At 45.2% G+C, this 16188-nt stretch overlaps 1 protein-coding gene across 4 annotated transcripts in view; it reads right to left on the bottom strand.

Moving 5' to 3' along the window:
• The window catches only part of ASTN2 (astrotactin 2), an 854016-nt gene that overhangs the window by 227828 nt on the left and 610000 nt on the right, over positions 1–16188 (bottom strand). The window lies entirely within an intron of this gene.

The raw sequence follows: 16188 nt of genomic DNA, 5'->3' as shown, positions 1-16188 counted from the left end.
TGCTTAGAACAGTGCTTTGCACATAGTAAACGCTTAATAAATGCCATTATTATTATTATTACTTAGTGGGACACAGAGTAAGCACTTAACAAATACCACAAAAAAGGTGGCAGGGGAGGGGTTCAGATGCTCTAAAAGACCTGCCTCCTTTTCCAAGCCTCTTGACTAAATTCAATGTATGTGACTTTACCAGTTCCTCTCTCTGCTCCTTTATCACCAATGGTGGTAGTATCACATGGGGCAAAAACTGTTCATCTGCAACACAGCATACTTGTGCACCAGGAGGCACAGAAATGACTTGTGTCAGTCTGCTGTCCAGAGAATGTTTCAAAGTGAGAGGTTCCATCCAAGGTTCATTTGTTTTTAATGTCATCTGCCTGATTTCATCTTCCATTTCAGAATCAGAACTGGGTTTTCCATAAACTCTATTCCCTCATCCCACATATGAGCCCCTGCCTGATCTAAACTTTGAGAGCATAGTGCTTGGGAAAGGGTTTGGTTCCTGACTTTATGAGTACCCATTCTTCACCCACACTTCTACCTGTGAGGAGTTTTCTATTCCACCAGCCTGGATGTGCTTCACCCTGGGGAAATTGAGTAGATCTCAGCAAAAGATGGGGTCAGGATAAATGAGGGAAACTAGCAAACTAACCATACTCCCATCTGGGAAGGCCAGGGGTTTGGGAGTAGCAAGAGTGAAAAACTCCTTTCCACAACCTGACAACATTATAGATCACAGTCTGTCTCACATTATCAAATCCAGAGAGAGGTTTGGGTGAGTCTTTATGTGGGTGGTGGAAGAGTTGAAGGGAAAAAGGGAATATCTGATTTTTGGTCCTGCCATGATCACTAAGTTTTCTCAAACAGTTCCGACATCCAAAGTGACTGACTACACCCAAAAGCCCATGTAATATTTTTATATGGTGAGCCGGGACCTAGGAACTTCTGACTGGAACAGTGGCCTGAGTTAGGGAGTGCTCAGACCTTATGAGCTGTGAAATATTAGGGCCACGTTGTACTCTGTTCTTTCTTAGTTCCAACTCCATTCAGCTGTTCAGAGTTTGGCAGAACCAGGGTCTCTTCTAGTGATCCAGCAGATATTAAAGGCCTAGAGGGAGAGGGCTGAGGGAAAATCATGAGATAGGGACATATGAGTAAGGGCATCACCAACTCTGGCTCAGCTCAATGATTCAACTAACCTAGGTCTCTATGATGGGGCAATAGGATATTTGAAGGAATGCTGGAATGGTTACCCTCCTGGACGTCCACCCTGATGGTTAGGGAGGGATGACTAACATAACCATTAACACCCCCACGTATTAACTGCTTGCTCATGAATTTACCCAAACCCTCTTGAACATGCCAATATTTCCACCCACAGGTCCGCCTTAGGAACAAATCACAAATGTCCACCACTTTCTAGGTGAATAAATAATAATAATACTAATTTGTTAAGCACTTACTCTGAGCCAAGCACTCTACTAATCACTGGGACAGATACAAGTTAATTACTTCAGACAGCATCCTTTATTTTTTTTTTGTTATGGTATATTTTAATGCTTTCTATGTTCCAAGCTCTGTTCTAAGCACTGGAGTAGAAGAAAGATAATCAGGGCGGACACAGTTCCTGTCCCATCCAGTGTTCACATCTTAATCCCAGTATATGGATGAGACAACTGGAGTCTAGAGAGGTTGAGTGATTTTTCCAAGGTCACAGAGCAGACCTGTGGCAGAACTGGGATTAGTACCCAGATCCTCTGACTCCCAGGCTTTTGCTTTTTCCAATAAGCCATGCTGCTTGTCCATATGGGGCTCCCTGTCTAAGTGGGAAGGACAGATATGGAAGGTGATGCAGTTTTTTCTTTGGTTTGTTCTGAGCTTGCCACCTTTCAGTTTCAGGTGGAGAAGGCTGGCTCTCACTGTTCACATAGTTACAGTGTGCAGATGTTCTGAATGCCTTGTCTCTGGAATTCCCCAGAAGTGGCATTTGAGAAACGAAAGGAAACATGGTAGAGACAACAGCCCCTTCCTATTCATCCTGAAGGCCAAATGGCCAGGAGAGATAGCAACTGCATCCTTCCATTGTCCCCCAGTGAGAGGGCAAGGGGCAATGAGTGAACATACAGCACTTTCTTCTCTTTACACGGACGTTGGTTCCATCTGTTGGATCCATCAAGACCCCCCCGGCTTTGCTCCTCTCCCTGAAAAGGATGGATTGATTTGTGTGGACCTGATTAGACCACGTGACTTGAGGGAGGGTAATTCCTTGAAACTGGGACGGAAACGACTTAGTGGAGGGCATAAACTTGGGTGGTGCTCAATTTGCTTTTATTTACCCAAGCACTTAGTACAGTGCTTGGCACATAGTAAATGCTTTACAAATACCATTAAAATAAAGAGTAGCCAGAGACCAAAAGATGCTCCTTGATTCATGGCATTACTAATGGCTGAGAGGAGGAGATCCAGTCTCCTAAAGAAGCTGTTCTCTGAAAGTTGAAAAAGGCCCTTCTTAGTAACATTTATAAAGACAGAGCAACAAGTTAATTGATACAAACTTCACTTATAACTAAGAGGAGAAGGGCCTGAGGGCTCCATTGCAGGGTCGTTCTTGTAAAGCAGGAGGCTCATGGTGGTCCAAATGATAAAAAGACTCTGCAGTGCTGAGCACACTTCAGAGATCAACATAACTTCTTAGGTACTAAAAGGGCTGGAAGAGACTAGATATCACTTTACCTTCCCTAACTCCATAACAACACTATCCTGTTTCAGAAAACTTTCAAGGATAGGAATTCCTCAGCCCAGGGGTTTTTTCTATGACATTTGTTAAGCGCTTACTACAGTCCTGGCACTGTACTAAAATCTGTCTGTTTTATCATTATATTGTACTCTCCCAAGTGCTTAGTACAGTGCTCTGCATACAGTAAGTGCTAAATAAATATGACTGAATGACTGACTGACTGTACTAAGTGTTGGGATTAATAAAAGCTAATTAGGTTGGACACAGTCCATCTCCCACATGGGGCTCACAGTCTTAATCCCCTTTTACAGATGAAGTAATTGAAGCACAGAGAAGTGAAGTGACACCCAAGGTCACACAGCAGACAAGCGGCAGAGCCAGGATTAGACCCTAGGTCCTCTGACTCTGAAACCTGTGCTCTATCCACTAGGTCATGCTGCACTTCTGACTTGCACAGGAGTCAAGAATGTTGAAAACTGGTATAGAAATGATGGCATCAAAGACCAGAGGGATTGCCCTCTCAATCTCTCTTTATCTCTCTTGCTCACCAACCAACACTTCCTGTTTCCTTTCTCATTCTCCCTGCTTCTCTCAATTCAAATACAAGGTAATCTTCTCATTTAGCTTCCCTTGCTAGAGTCATAGAGCAGAGTGCCCTTTCAGAAAAAATCTCCCTCACCACCAACGCCCTGTGCTATCATTATCTTCATCCTCCTCCTCCTCCTCCACTGGATGCCAAAACTCCACCATATCTCAAACAACCCAACTCTCCATGAAAAAGCCTAATGGGGCTACCTGTCAGCTCCCAAAAGTACCTTCTCAATCATTCATTCATTCGGTTGTATTTATTGAGGACTTACTGTATGCGGAGCACTGTATTAAGCTTCCTCCCTAGACTGCAAGCTCATTGTGGGCAGGGAATGTATCTGTTTATTACTGTATTGTACTCTCCCAAGTGCTTGGTACAGTGCTCTGCACACAGTAAGTGCTCAATATATATGACTGAATCGAATAAATCAACAGTCACATATTAATTCTGCCGTTTGGGGGTCTCCTCCAGCATCCTATATATTAAAATGACACAATTTGTGGCAAGGCAGATGCGAATAAAGATTAATGTAGAAATTACTCAAGTTTAAAATTAAATAACTTCCCTGAGGTCTCCTAAACATCTAACTGGACGTCCATTTATCTTCTTAAACACAAACAACAGATCTCTGAATCAAAGCTCCCCCCAGGGGACACAATGGATCAGCTCCCATCCCATCATCTAAGTGTTTCTGCAGCTGCCTGGGCTGCTGCTATATATCAACTGTCCGGGAGGAGAGAAGTTCTGAGAACACTGGAAATGAGAGGGAGGGGGACACTTGTTGATAACCCTTTACTGTTCCATTGAGCCTCCAGAAGGGTCCGAATGGCTGCCCAAGATCCTGGAGCCTTTCCAGTTTCCCTGTTCCATTTCTGGGGACCAATAGGATAGTGCCCTGCTTCTTACCTTGGCATCAATTGAGGTCAAAAATCTAGTTCCATTTCCCCGATGTGAGGGATCTGGACTTTTACATGTATTTTTAGAATAATCTGCTGTCTCTCTATCTCTTTCTTTGTATTAATAGAAGTAGTAGTATTATTTAATGGCTACAGTGCTCTGAATTAAACTCTTGGGAAATGCCAAACAGAGAAATGGAGCATTCTCTACCCCAAAGGAACTCACACACTCTAATGAGGGAAACAGCCATGAAAATATTTATAAAGAATAATCAAAACACTTGAATACAAAATTGAATAATGTATATACAAAGTGCTTTCTCTTTTCCTCTTTATCTCTGCCTGAGTGGTAGAGGGGAATTGAGAGAGGTCATTTTGTCAATCCCCCTGCCACCGGGAAGGCTCTATCTACACCATCTGAGGTGGTTGGCTATCATATTCTTTACAGTATCAGGGGAAAATAATTCTCCCTTCTATTCCAGTTTTTAAGAACGAATGTCTTCCTTATATCTGACCTCAATACTGCCTGTTGCCGTTTAAGCACATTTCCTCTTGTCTTGTCATTATTGGAGATGTGGAGATAATGATCTCTGTATAATAACCCTTCTTTTGAGGAATGATACTGAGCTTCGCTGGCAGTCATTTGCCCCACAGCAAAGACTGTCAGAAAAGCAGAAAGGAAAGAAGTGTGCTGCTTTTTCACTCTTTCTGGGCAAGTGAGGAGAATAGAAATGCTAATACCTGAGTCCAGGAGATTTGCTGGTAATGGCAGGAACATGGAATATGCTTTAGACCCAGAAAGAGGAACCTGAGCTATCCTAACTTAATTTATGAGATTTATCAATCCTGAATATACCTTTCCAGTCATACCAGTATATTTTCAGATAAAGAAGCTATCTAGGCAGGCAGACAGACAGGCAAACAGGCAGACACACAGCAGGAATACAGCCTAATTCTGAGAGTAAACAGCTCTTCTTGTTGGACTGATGAGGGGAAGAGGACTTTGTATTTGTCTGTGTACCCTTTAAGCACTTTGATACTTACTCCCAGCTCCATAGCAGTTTTGCAACATCTCCTTATAATCTACCTTTTCCCCTATTTATACTTTATTTTAATGTCTGCCTCTCCCTGTAGGTTGTAAGCTCCTTGTGAACAGGGATTGTGTCTATTAAATCTACTGCTTTGTATTCTCTCAAGCACTTAGTACAGTGCTCTGTACACAGTAAGTGCTCAATAAAAATCACTGCTTGCTTGACTGATTGAGTGGAAAGGGGCACCCAGTGCAAAGCCAACCTCAGTAGGTGTCAAATGGCTGCTGCTGTCTGGCAGTTGTCCAGTGAAAGGTGTTCATATTATCAGACTTTTCTTGGCCTTGATCCTAACTTGCTCATTAACCAAGAGTGCACCCGGCCTGAGCCTCAGTCTCCTCTTCTGTGAAATTGGGCTAGGGAAATGAATTCAGCAATCTGTGAAGGTGACAATTGGTGACCGATTCTCCATTTCCTGTTCTGAATGCTGCAAAATTATGTCCTCCCACTGTCTCTGGTTGATACAGCTGATGTCAGGGTGGCCCCTTCAGCTCCTAGAGGCAGCCCTGTCCTGAACCAGCTGGCCTGGGTCCCACGCCTTACAGGGGGAGCAGAAGGGGGTGGCCTAGGTCTCTGGGTCTCCAGACACTGTTGCATTCCAGAATTTCAGCCTGGGACATCAGCCTGGTCCTCGGCTTCCTGTTGCTTCCCTCATCATCTTAATAATAATAATAATAATAATAATTAGATTAGTATTTGTTAAGCATTTACTATGTACCAAACACTGTACTTAAATACAAGATAATCAGGTTGGACACAATCCCTGTCTCTCTTGGGGCTCACAGTTTAATCAGTCCTATGGGCAGGGGACACGTCTACCAATTCTGTTGTATTATACTCTGTTGAGCACTTATTTCAGTGCTCGGCACACAGTAAGTACTCAGTAAATGCCATTGATTGATTAATTGATTGATATTTCCTGAGAACTTACTGTGTGCAGGGCACTGTACTAAGTGCTTGGGAGAGTGCAATACAACAGAGTTGGTACATATGTTCCCTGCTCACCATGAGCTTATAGTTTTAGGAGGGAGAAGAAGCATTGAATCCCCACTTTACAGTTGAGGAAACTGAGGCCCAGAGAAATTAAATGATTTGCCCAAGGTCACACAGTGGGCAAGTCAAAGATCCATGATTAGAACCCAAGTCGGTTTCCTTCCATCTAGGCCACCCACTTCTCTGCCTTGCACAGGGGCACTACTTGATGGGTTCCTTAGGATGGGAGGCCCGGGGATGTCCTACAGGACCTATCTCTTCCTAGTGATATTCACTTAAACCCAAGGCCCAAGCCCTAAGAGGCTTCACCTCTTGGCAGCTCCTGCCCAGGTATACAACAGGGGAAAGGATAAGCAAGTCAAAATCAGAGATTCTGGTCCAGGACAATGCTTACAGCACCAGGAAGATGGCACAGTGAATTCACAATGGCAACTGAGGGGAGAGATGTAGGAGTGATTTAAACTTGGATGGGGATTTAGGTGTAAATATCTGTTCTCTCTTCCCCTTGGACTGTGGGTCCCATGTGAGGCTCAGCACAATCTCCCCAACAGAGATCATGACCTAGTAGAAAGAGCATCGATCTGGGAGACAGAGGCCCTGGGTTCTAATCCTGACTCTGCAACTTACCTGTTGTGTGACCTTGGGCAAGTTGTCTAACCTCTCTGTGCCCCAATTTCCTCATCTGTAAGAGGGGATTCAATACCCATCCTTCCTCCTACTTAGACCATGAGCCCCATGTGGGGCAGAGACTATGTCCATCCTTTCTGTTTGTTTTTCAATGACATTTGTTAAGCGCTTATTATGCGTCACATGGTGCACTAAGTGCTGGGGTAGATACACGTTAATCAGGTTGGAGATAGTCCCTGTCCCACATAGGGCTCACAAACTTAATCCCCATTTTACAGATGACATAAATGAGGCATAGAGAAGTTAAGTGACTTGCCCTAAGTCACACAGCAGACATGAGGCAGTCAAGATTAGAACCTAGGTCCTTCAGAATCCCAGGCCCGTGCTCTATCCCCTAGATTCTTAACCTGATTATAGAACCTGCCTACCCCAGTGTTCAGGAAGGTGCTTGACACCTAGTAAGTGCTTAACAGATCAATTATGATTCGTAGGGGTGGAACTTCACTTTTAACTCCTCTCTCCCTAGCCCACAAGAGAAATGATAGTCTCTAAGCCCACTGTGAGCAGTCGTGATTGGAGAATTGAGGGTTTTTATGCAGCTTGGGAAGATGTTTAGGAAACTGATGAGTGGACGTTGCGGCAATACATTAATGTGATATCCAGGTTATATGCTGCCAGTTGTGCCCACCAAAGGGGGTTGGCAAGTACCACCCAGAAATATCACTTAGCTACACTGGGCATGAACAAGTGACATGCTTCCCTTCCTAAAATACAGCAATAGAGAGCTCATCTCTGCCAGTTCAGTTCAGCCTCCTGTCCCTTCTCCTAAAGAGAGAGTGGGGTTTATTGAGTCGAACACCCCAATGCCCACTTCTTCCACTCCACCTTCACTCCCAGGTTCCTAGGTTAGACGTTCTATTTTCGTTTACAGAGTCGGAGGCAGGACCGTGTTAAGTGATCTGCCCTGGTCCCTGGTATGGCAGCACCAGACGTGGGATTGAAGTTCCCTTGAGTCCTTAGCAAAAACAGTCAGCAACTGCTTTCTCTGCAGAATCTCACATTCCATCCTGCCACCCAACACCAGTACTACCATGGGTAGCTCAATTTGGAATGACTCATTTGCCCTGGACTGATGCGGGGAGAAAGAGGAGGAGGAAGAAGAGAAGGAGAAGGAGGAGGAGGAGGAGAAAAAAGAGAAGGAAAAAAGGGAGACTGAAGAAGGAAGGTCTTCTGATGAAAGAAAATGAGATTCTCATAGCTGGTTTGTAAAAATAAGGCAAAAGCAGTCTGTGGGCTGGATTGCTGTTCAATAAATGAGGAAAAGAACTCTTTAAATTGTACATTTTTATAAAGGCAAAAGGTAAAGCATTTCACATCCTGGACTTTGTGGGCTTTTTCAAAAGGAGCAAAAAGAGATTACTGAACAATGAGAATTCTTTGCTCTCAGAATGAGCACTTCCACAAATGAGCCCAAAGATTATGTGTGTGTGCGTGTGTGTGTGTGTGTGTGTGCACGTGCACAAGTGTGAATGTGTGTGTGTGGCGGGGCAGTAGTCCACTCAGACATCTCTGGGCAATAGGCAAGAGCAGGAATCAGGCACCTTCCTTCTCTTTTACAGATAACGAACCCAACTCAGTTGGATCACAACCTTTCCAAGGTCACCCGAGCCCAAGAAAAAAGGCAGGATTCTGGGCTCTGACACCAGGCCCTCAGCACCCCCATCCAACCCTGACTCATCTCTTAACACCAGGAGAACTGAAAGACTGCAGCAGAGGAATCCCTCCATAATTCTCCTGCTGGTCAGGATGGTGAGGAAGGTGCAGCTTGGAAAGCTATGGGTGTGAAGAATATAAGAGGTGAGAAAGAAGGAACTGGAGGAGAAGTGTCTTGTGGGGCTGTAGGAGAGACAGAACAGGTTATCTCTGTAGGGCCCCCCACCCCCACCACCACCTCTACAAGACAGGGTCCTTAAGGCAAGACTATTCAGTTGTCTTGAGACCTCCCCCATGGGTATGAAATGGCCTCTTTGGGGCCTGACTTCCAATCTGGGTTGTTGTTTTCTTAAGAATGTGGCTCACACTGTTTTCTCAGTAGAAAGCCCATCTGGTGTACCAAGTCCTGCCTCTGCAGCCTGCTGGAAGAACCGTACAGGAAATGTCTTGGCCCCCTGCCTCATGCTGGTATGGAGAGACCTGACTCATTTCTTTCCACAGTAGTTATTGCAAGTCCCTGCCGGGGGCTCTGTGACGGCTGCTATGAATTATACCACGATTTACTATGATGTCATAGAGGCCTCTCTTAGCCAAATGTGAATAGGGGAGTGAGAAAAAAATGTACAGAAAGGAGTGAAAAAATGGGGTGGGGGGGGTGGGCAGAGAACTGCTAGGAGAGCCAGGGAAAGGACAGAAGAGAGGACAAAGGACTGTAGCAAGGGTTAAGGAAGGGAGAAGATGGGGAAACACAGTGACAAAAAAGAGAGAGCAGTCCTCTAGATGGTAAGCTCCCCTGTAGACTGCAAGCTCCTTGTGGGTAAGGAACATATCTACCAACTCCGTTGCATTGTACTCTCCCAAGCACTCAGTACAATGCTCTGCACACAGTAAGTACTCAATAAATACTATTGGTTGATTGATTGAGAAATGGAAGGAGAAGGGATATACTGGTTTTATAGACCTGTATTTGCTGAGTACTTACTATGTGCAGACCACTGTTCTAAACACTTGGGTGATGTTGGTAGAAGCATGTTTCAGGAATGTCTGGCTTATGTGGGGAGAAATGGTGAGTCAAAACCCTGTCTCTCCCCATTTCTGCTTAATGAGGTCCCCAGCTTACATAATTCTGACCATGCTCAAGCTCTGTTATTTACAGCACATGTTTCACTCAGAGGGACAAAATAAATCAAAGGAGGGGAGTGCGGAGGAAGGCATGTGAGAAGCTCCTAGAGACTGGGAAGAGGTGTCTCCCACTGCCACCAAAACAGGGGTGGAATTCAGAGTGAGGAGGCCAGGACATGGGGATCAAATTTAGTGCCAAAAAACCTAACTCTTCATCAGGAACAACCAAACTTCCATTTGGGGCACTTCCTCAGAAACCCCGTTCCCTAAAATAGCCCCTTGGTTTAGATTAATAGAAAAGGAGAACCGTATTCATCTAAGATTTCCTTACAACTATCTGGATCCTGAAGTTGGGTCTTGTAGAGGGTATTGCATGTCTAACCCTCTCCTATACCATTTAACCTGCCTGTTTTTCTAGTGATCATTTTTGCGCATCTGTTTCATTTTAACTGATGTGGAAGATATCTTCATTGTTCTAGGTGTCCATCTTTCCCCACTCACTTTGGATGTTCCTAATGGGCCATGGATCAGCTGGTATTTGCACTGTGATTTTCCCAAAGCTTGTGATTTCCCCTCTCTCCCTTAGTTGTCTACACTCACTGTCTCAAGTTCCTCACCTCTCTCTCCTTGACCCCCTCCAATCTGTCCCCTTTACTCCATAGAAACCACCCTCTCAAAGTTACAAATGATCTCCTTCTAGTCAAATCCAGCAGCCTCTACTCCATCCTAATCCTCCTCAACCTCTTAAGCTGCCTTCGACAGCTGCCTTGACCACCTTTCTCCTGGAGACTTTATCCAACCTCGGCTTCACTGACACTATCCTCCCCTGGATCTATCTCCACCTATCTCTCTGGACTATCATTCTCAGTCACTTTCATGGGCTCCTCCTCTGCCTCCCACTCCCTAACTGTGAGGATCCCTCAAGGTTCAATTCTGGATCCCCTCTATTCTCCATCTACACCCACTTCCTTGAAGAACTCACTCACTTCCATGACTTCAACTACCACCTCTACGTGGATGATTCTCAAATCTACATCCCTAGCCCTGATCTCTCCCTCTCTGCAGTCTTGCATTTCCTCCTGCCTGTCAAGACATCTCTCCTCCTGCCTTCAAGACATCTCTATTTGGATGTCCAGCCATCACCTCAAACTTAACTTGTCCAAAGCAGAACTCCTTATCTTCCCATCCAAACCCTGTCCTCTCCCTGTCTTTCCCAACACTGTAGACAGCATCACCATCCTTCCTGTCTCACAAGCCCATAACCTTGGTGTTATCCTTGACTCCTCTCTCTCATTCAACCCATGTATTGTCTATTACTGAATCCTCTCAGTTCAACCTTCACAATATTGCTAAAATCCATCCTTTCCTCTCCATCTAAACTACACATTAATCCAAGCACTAATCCTATCCCGCAGCCTCCTTGCTGACCTCCCTGCCTCCTGTCTCTCACCACTCCAGTCCATACTTCACTCTGCTGCCCAGATTATTTTCCTCCACAAACATTTGAGTGTTTCCCTACTCTTCAAGAAACTCCAGTGGTTGCCCTTCAATCTCCGCATCAAACAGAAACTCTTTACCATTGGCTTTTAAGCATTCAATCACCTTGCCCCTTCCTACCTCACCTTAATACTCTCCTACTACAATCCAACCCGCATACTTCACTTCTCTAATGCTAAGTTTCTCACTGTACCTGGATCTCATCTATCTCACCAGCAACTTCTCACCCACATCCTGCTCCCGCCTGGAATGGCTTGTCTTTTCATTTCTGACAGACAATTACTTTCACCACATTCACAGCCTTATTGAAGGTGCATCTCCTCCAAGAGGCCTTCCCTCACTAAGCCCTCATTTCCTCTTTTCCCACACCCTTCAGCATTGCCCTGATTTGCTCTGTTTATTCAACAACTACCCCCACAGCACTTACGTGCATATACATGATTTATTTATTTATATTAATGCATGTATCCCCTTCTATACTGTAAGCTTGTTGTGGGCAGGGAATATGTCTGTTATATTTATTGTTGTGTTGTACTCTCCCAAATGCTTAGTACAGACCCCTGCACACAATAAGAACTCAAAAAGTATGACTGATTGACTGATTAAAATTGGGGCTTGCACACTATAATCAATCAATCAATCATATTTAGAGCTCTTACTCAGAAGCAGCATGGCATAGTGGATAGAGCACAGGCCTGGAAGACAAAAGTTCATGGGCTCTAATCCTTGCTCTGCCAGTGATCTGCTGTGTGACCTTGGGCAAGTTATTTCACTTCTCTGTGCCTTAGTTACCTCATCTGTAAAATAGGGATTGAGACTGTGGGCCCCAAGTGGAACAGGGACTGTGTCCAGCCTGATTTTCTTGTATCCACCCCAGTGCTTAGTACAGTGCCTGACATATAGTAAACACACAATCATTATTATTATTATTACTGTGTGCAGAGCACTGTACTAAGCACTTAGAAGAGTACACTATATCAAGGGTTGGAAGACACATTCCCTGCCCAAAGTGAGCTTACAGTCTAGATGGGGAGACAGACATCAATATAAATATAACAAATTAATAATGCATTATAAATAAGCCAATATAAATAAATAAAGTATGGGTATGTACATAGGTGCTGTGGGACTGAGAGGGGTGAATAAAGGGTGCAAATCCAAGTACAAAGGTTATGCAGAAGGGAGTGGGAGAAGCAGAATTGATTGCCTTGTAGGAAAAGGCCGCTTGGAGGAGATGTGCCTTCAATAATATGAGGAGAGTGATAGTCAAATATGAATAGGGATGATATTACAGACCACAGGCAGGACATGAGTAATAGGTCAGTGATGAGTTAAACAATAAGGATTCAATAAATGTTAGTAACTTCTATAGTAATGGTAGACTATATGTAGGTTGGAAAAAGTGCCTAGCACAAGGCTCTGTACATATGAGTGCTCCATAAATGTTCCTCAAAGATAGGGATGATGATGACGATGATGATGGATGACAAGTTTCAGGTACATGTCCTTTCTCCATCTCCCAAATCCTCCAAATCAGACAATCACAGTTTCTAGTAGCTTAGACACTTGAAAGATGCTTTGAGCAGAATGTGTAGAAAGTCTTTCCACAAAGTAGCTCAAAGACAGTTACTCCCAGTGCTTCTTAGTTATACGGAATAACTGGGGCCAAGGACACCCATTCAAGTAGCAGGAGGAGATGAGCCAAAGGCTGCCTGCTAATATCCCAGTCTCTAAGACAGGGCTCGGGTCTGGGTCCTGGCCTCCATTTACTGTTTCTAGGGATTCCCAGAAGAGGGTATTCCAAAGGAAGACAGCAACTATTGGTTCTCATGATCACAGACGGCCTGGGTGGAGGGGTAGGGAGTAACCGGGTAGAACCATGAGGTCACACAACTTCCTCGCAATCCTAAACTATCTCCATTTCCTCAGCCGCTCTGGGTGTAACTCCTAGGGTAACTCACATTGGCTGAGACTGTACAGAGAAACAGAAAAGGTTGAGAATACTGTTTGAAACCAAATAGCCACTCCATGCTTTCTACAAACATTACTATGGTCATTGCTGTGTGCGCGCGTGCGCGCGCGCGCACACACACACACACATGCCCAAGTGCATACATGCTTATGCAAGCTCACACAGACACACCTCATACCAAACACAAAGCCCAGAGTCCTGCCGAGCCAAGCTCAGGGAGGCTTTGGGGTGTTTGTGGGGCCATTTAGCAGGTGCAGGGAGGAGGTCATGTGCATTAATCAAATGCTCCATTATAAAGATTTCTTTTTTTCAGACCCACAGCAGAAAGTGTAATTAGGGGCTCCTTTCCAGCTACGGCTAGAGAACTAATCCCTTCCCATGCATTCAGTGGGATGGACAGAGGCGGCTTGGTGGAGCAAAGCATCCCGTATCCAAGGCAGACCAAACAAACGCCCTACATGGTCATTTCAGAGCGCGTCTGGGCCGCAGGGCAAGGCCCGGAGGCTGGGCTCCGCCTCAGCTCCCATCTGCAGCTCTGGAGACAGGAAGTGAAGAAAGGAGGTGGCAGTGGTGGAAAAAGAAGACTCTTATCCTTAGGAGCAGAAATGGCTACTTTCCTCCAAGTCGTTTCCTAGGGTGGGAATGGGGACTCTTCATGGCATCGGTATTTCTGAAGGGCCCTGCTAGAAACTGGAAAGGCCCAAGGCAGTGCTGAAGAGACATTCCATTCTGCGGGAGCCAAGGGAGGTGGCATCCCAGTTGAGTTCAACAGACACCATTTCCCAGGCTCTAGTGTACCAAAGCTCTAAGGCAGACAACCACTGGATAGCCTCATCTCAGGCAGCCATAACCCAATCACTAGCCTATATATGAGCACCGAATCTTGCCTCCTAAAGCGTGGATGTTCAGGGCTGTACTTGCCAGGAGAAAGGTAGAAGCAGAGATTTTTCCTGTTGGGAACACTAGCTGACTCACAGGGCCCTTCCTGGGAAGCAATGTGGTCTAATGGAAAGACCACAGGGCTAGGAGTCAGCCACTTGCCTGTTGTGTGACCTCTGGCAAGTCATTTAATGCTTCTAGGACTCCATTTCCTCATCTGTAAAATGGGGATGACAAACCTGTTCTCCCTCCCTCTTCAGACTCTGGGTGGGACAGGGACTTGATTATTTTGAATCTACCCTAGTGTTTTGTGTAGTGCTTAGCACATAATAAAGCACTTAACAAATATACCACTTATTATTATTAAACAATCCTTCTCAAAGCCTCCTCTAAATCCCAGAGTGTCTCTCTGAGAGGTAACCTCATACATCCACTCTCCTAGGACTTCATCAGGATGGCCTGATAGGATTGAGGGCAGAATTGCCCCTTGACAGTAACCAAAAGTAGTAGCAGTAGTAGTAGTAGCAGTAGTAGTAGTAGTAGTAATACTCCTGAATTGAGACCGTTTGCCCCATGTGAACCAGGGACTGTGTGCAACACGATTTGCAATTTGCTTGTATCCCAGCACTTAGTACAGTGCCTAGCACACAATAAGCACTTAACAAATACCATCATTATTATTATCATTAGTAGTAGTAGTAATAGTATGTGTAGCAGTAATATTTATTAAGCTCTTACTATGCAAAGAGCACTATCTTAAGTGCCAGAATAGACTCAAGAGATGGAAATTAACCATGAACCCTAGTCCTTAGGGGACTCACAATCTAAGAATAAAGTGGTGGGTAGGAGACCTGTAGTACACATAGACAGAGACATGAAACACAAAAACAACGTGGAAAACAAGGACAAATGCACAAAATAAAACCCCAAATTAGTGCATGATCTGTCAAGAGAAGCATCATCATCATCATCAGTAGCATCAGTTGTATTTATTGTGTGCTTACTACGTGCAGAGCACTATAGTAAATTCTGGGGTGAGTACAATGCAACAGACTGGGCAGGTACGTTTAGAGGCAGAGTTTCAGGCTCCTTATGCCTGATTGTCTGAATTTGGCCTAGTTGAAAGGAGAAGGGCCAGGATCATGGGGAAAGAAGGGTCGAGCTACACTAGGCTGGTGCATGTCTGAGGGGACCAAGGTTCATTGAGCCTTTAAACAGACAGAGGGAAAAGACTCTCTTCCCACCTCTCTCCTAAGAGGCATACCAGGAGGTAGAAAGGATGTGCAGGCATGACTCCAGAAGTACAGGCGAAAAGCAGAGAGCTATCCACAGGAGGAGAGAATGAAGAATGGAGAGGCAGAGAGTGGGGATGGACAGAGAGCATGAGAGAAACATCGAGTTTCTCTTGCTCCTAGAACTGACTCCCTCCAGATCACCTCCTCTAACTTGGTGGTCATATTTCCATTTGCCGGGATTATTTCCAGACCTGCCGCCCGCCCTGTCCCACCCACAGCTGCCACAAGCTGGCTCATTTTGAATGTCTAATCAAGTGCAGGCACGGCACTAATAAGTGACTCTAAACAGGTCTGTCATTTCTGGTTTGAGAAAAGGGTGAGGGTAGGGAAATGGAGAAACCAAGAAATGCATCTACATATAATTAGCACTTAAGTTCTTGCAGGATTTACGGAGAGCAAGAGAGACGGCGAGGAGTCCTGGGCTGGGGTGGGGGTGGGGAGCCCAAGGGCTTAAATGCCATTTTAAACCCTCCCTTTCAGGCCTTTCGTCCACGCAAGGAAACTCCCAGGAGTTATTCCACCAGGGTTGGGGAGGAATCCTCCCAACCTCCCAACCTGTAATAGAAAGAGTGACACACAGTAGTGGGTTAAATTGCCCCGGTGGAAAGCCATGGACCATAAACCTCCAGGTTTGGTTTCTGTTCCGATGAATCCTGAGAGCTCATCTCTTCCCATTGTGGTTCCCATCCCAGAGCCTGCGCTCCAGCGATCAGATACACGGCATGTGCATGAGATGTGCTGGGCCAGTGCGAAGGAAGCCACACTGAGGATGCCGCAGGA

Source organism: Tachyglossus aculeatus, chromosome 4, assembly GCF_015852505.1.
Source record: "Tachyglossus aculeatus isolate mTacAcu1 chromosome 4, mTacAcu1.pri, whole genome shotgun sequence".
In the NCBI taxonomy this organism is placed as follows: Eukaryota; Metazoa; Chordata; class Mammalia; order Monotremata; family Tachyglossidae; genus Tachyglossus; species Tachyglossus aculeatus.
The sequence above is the reverse complement of the archived record's forward strand: the minus strand, read 5'-3'. Positions and strand labels throughout refer to the sequence as shown.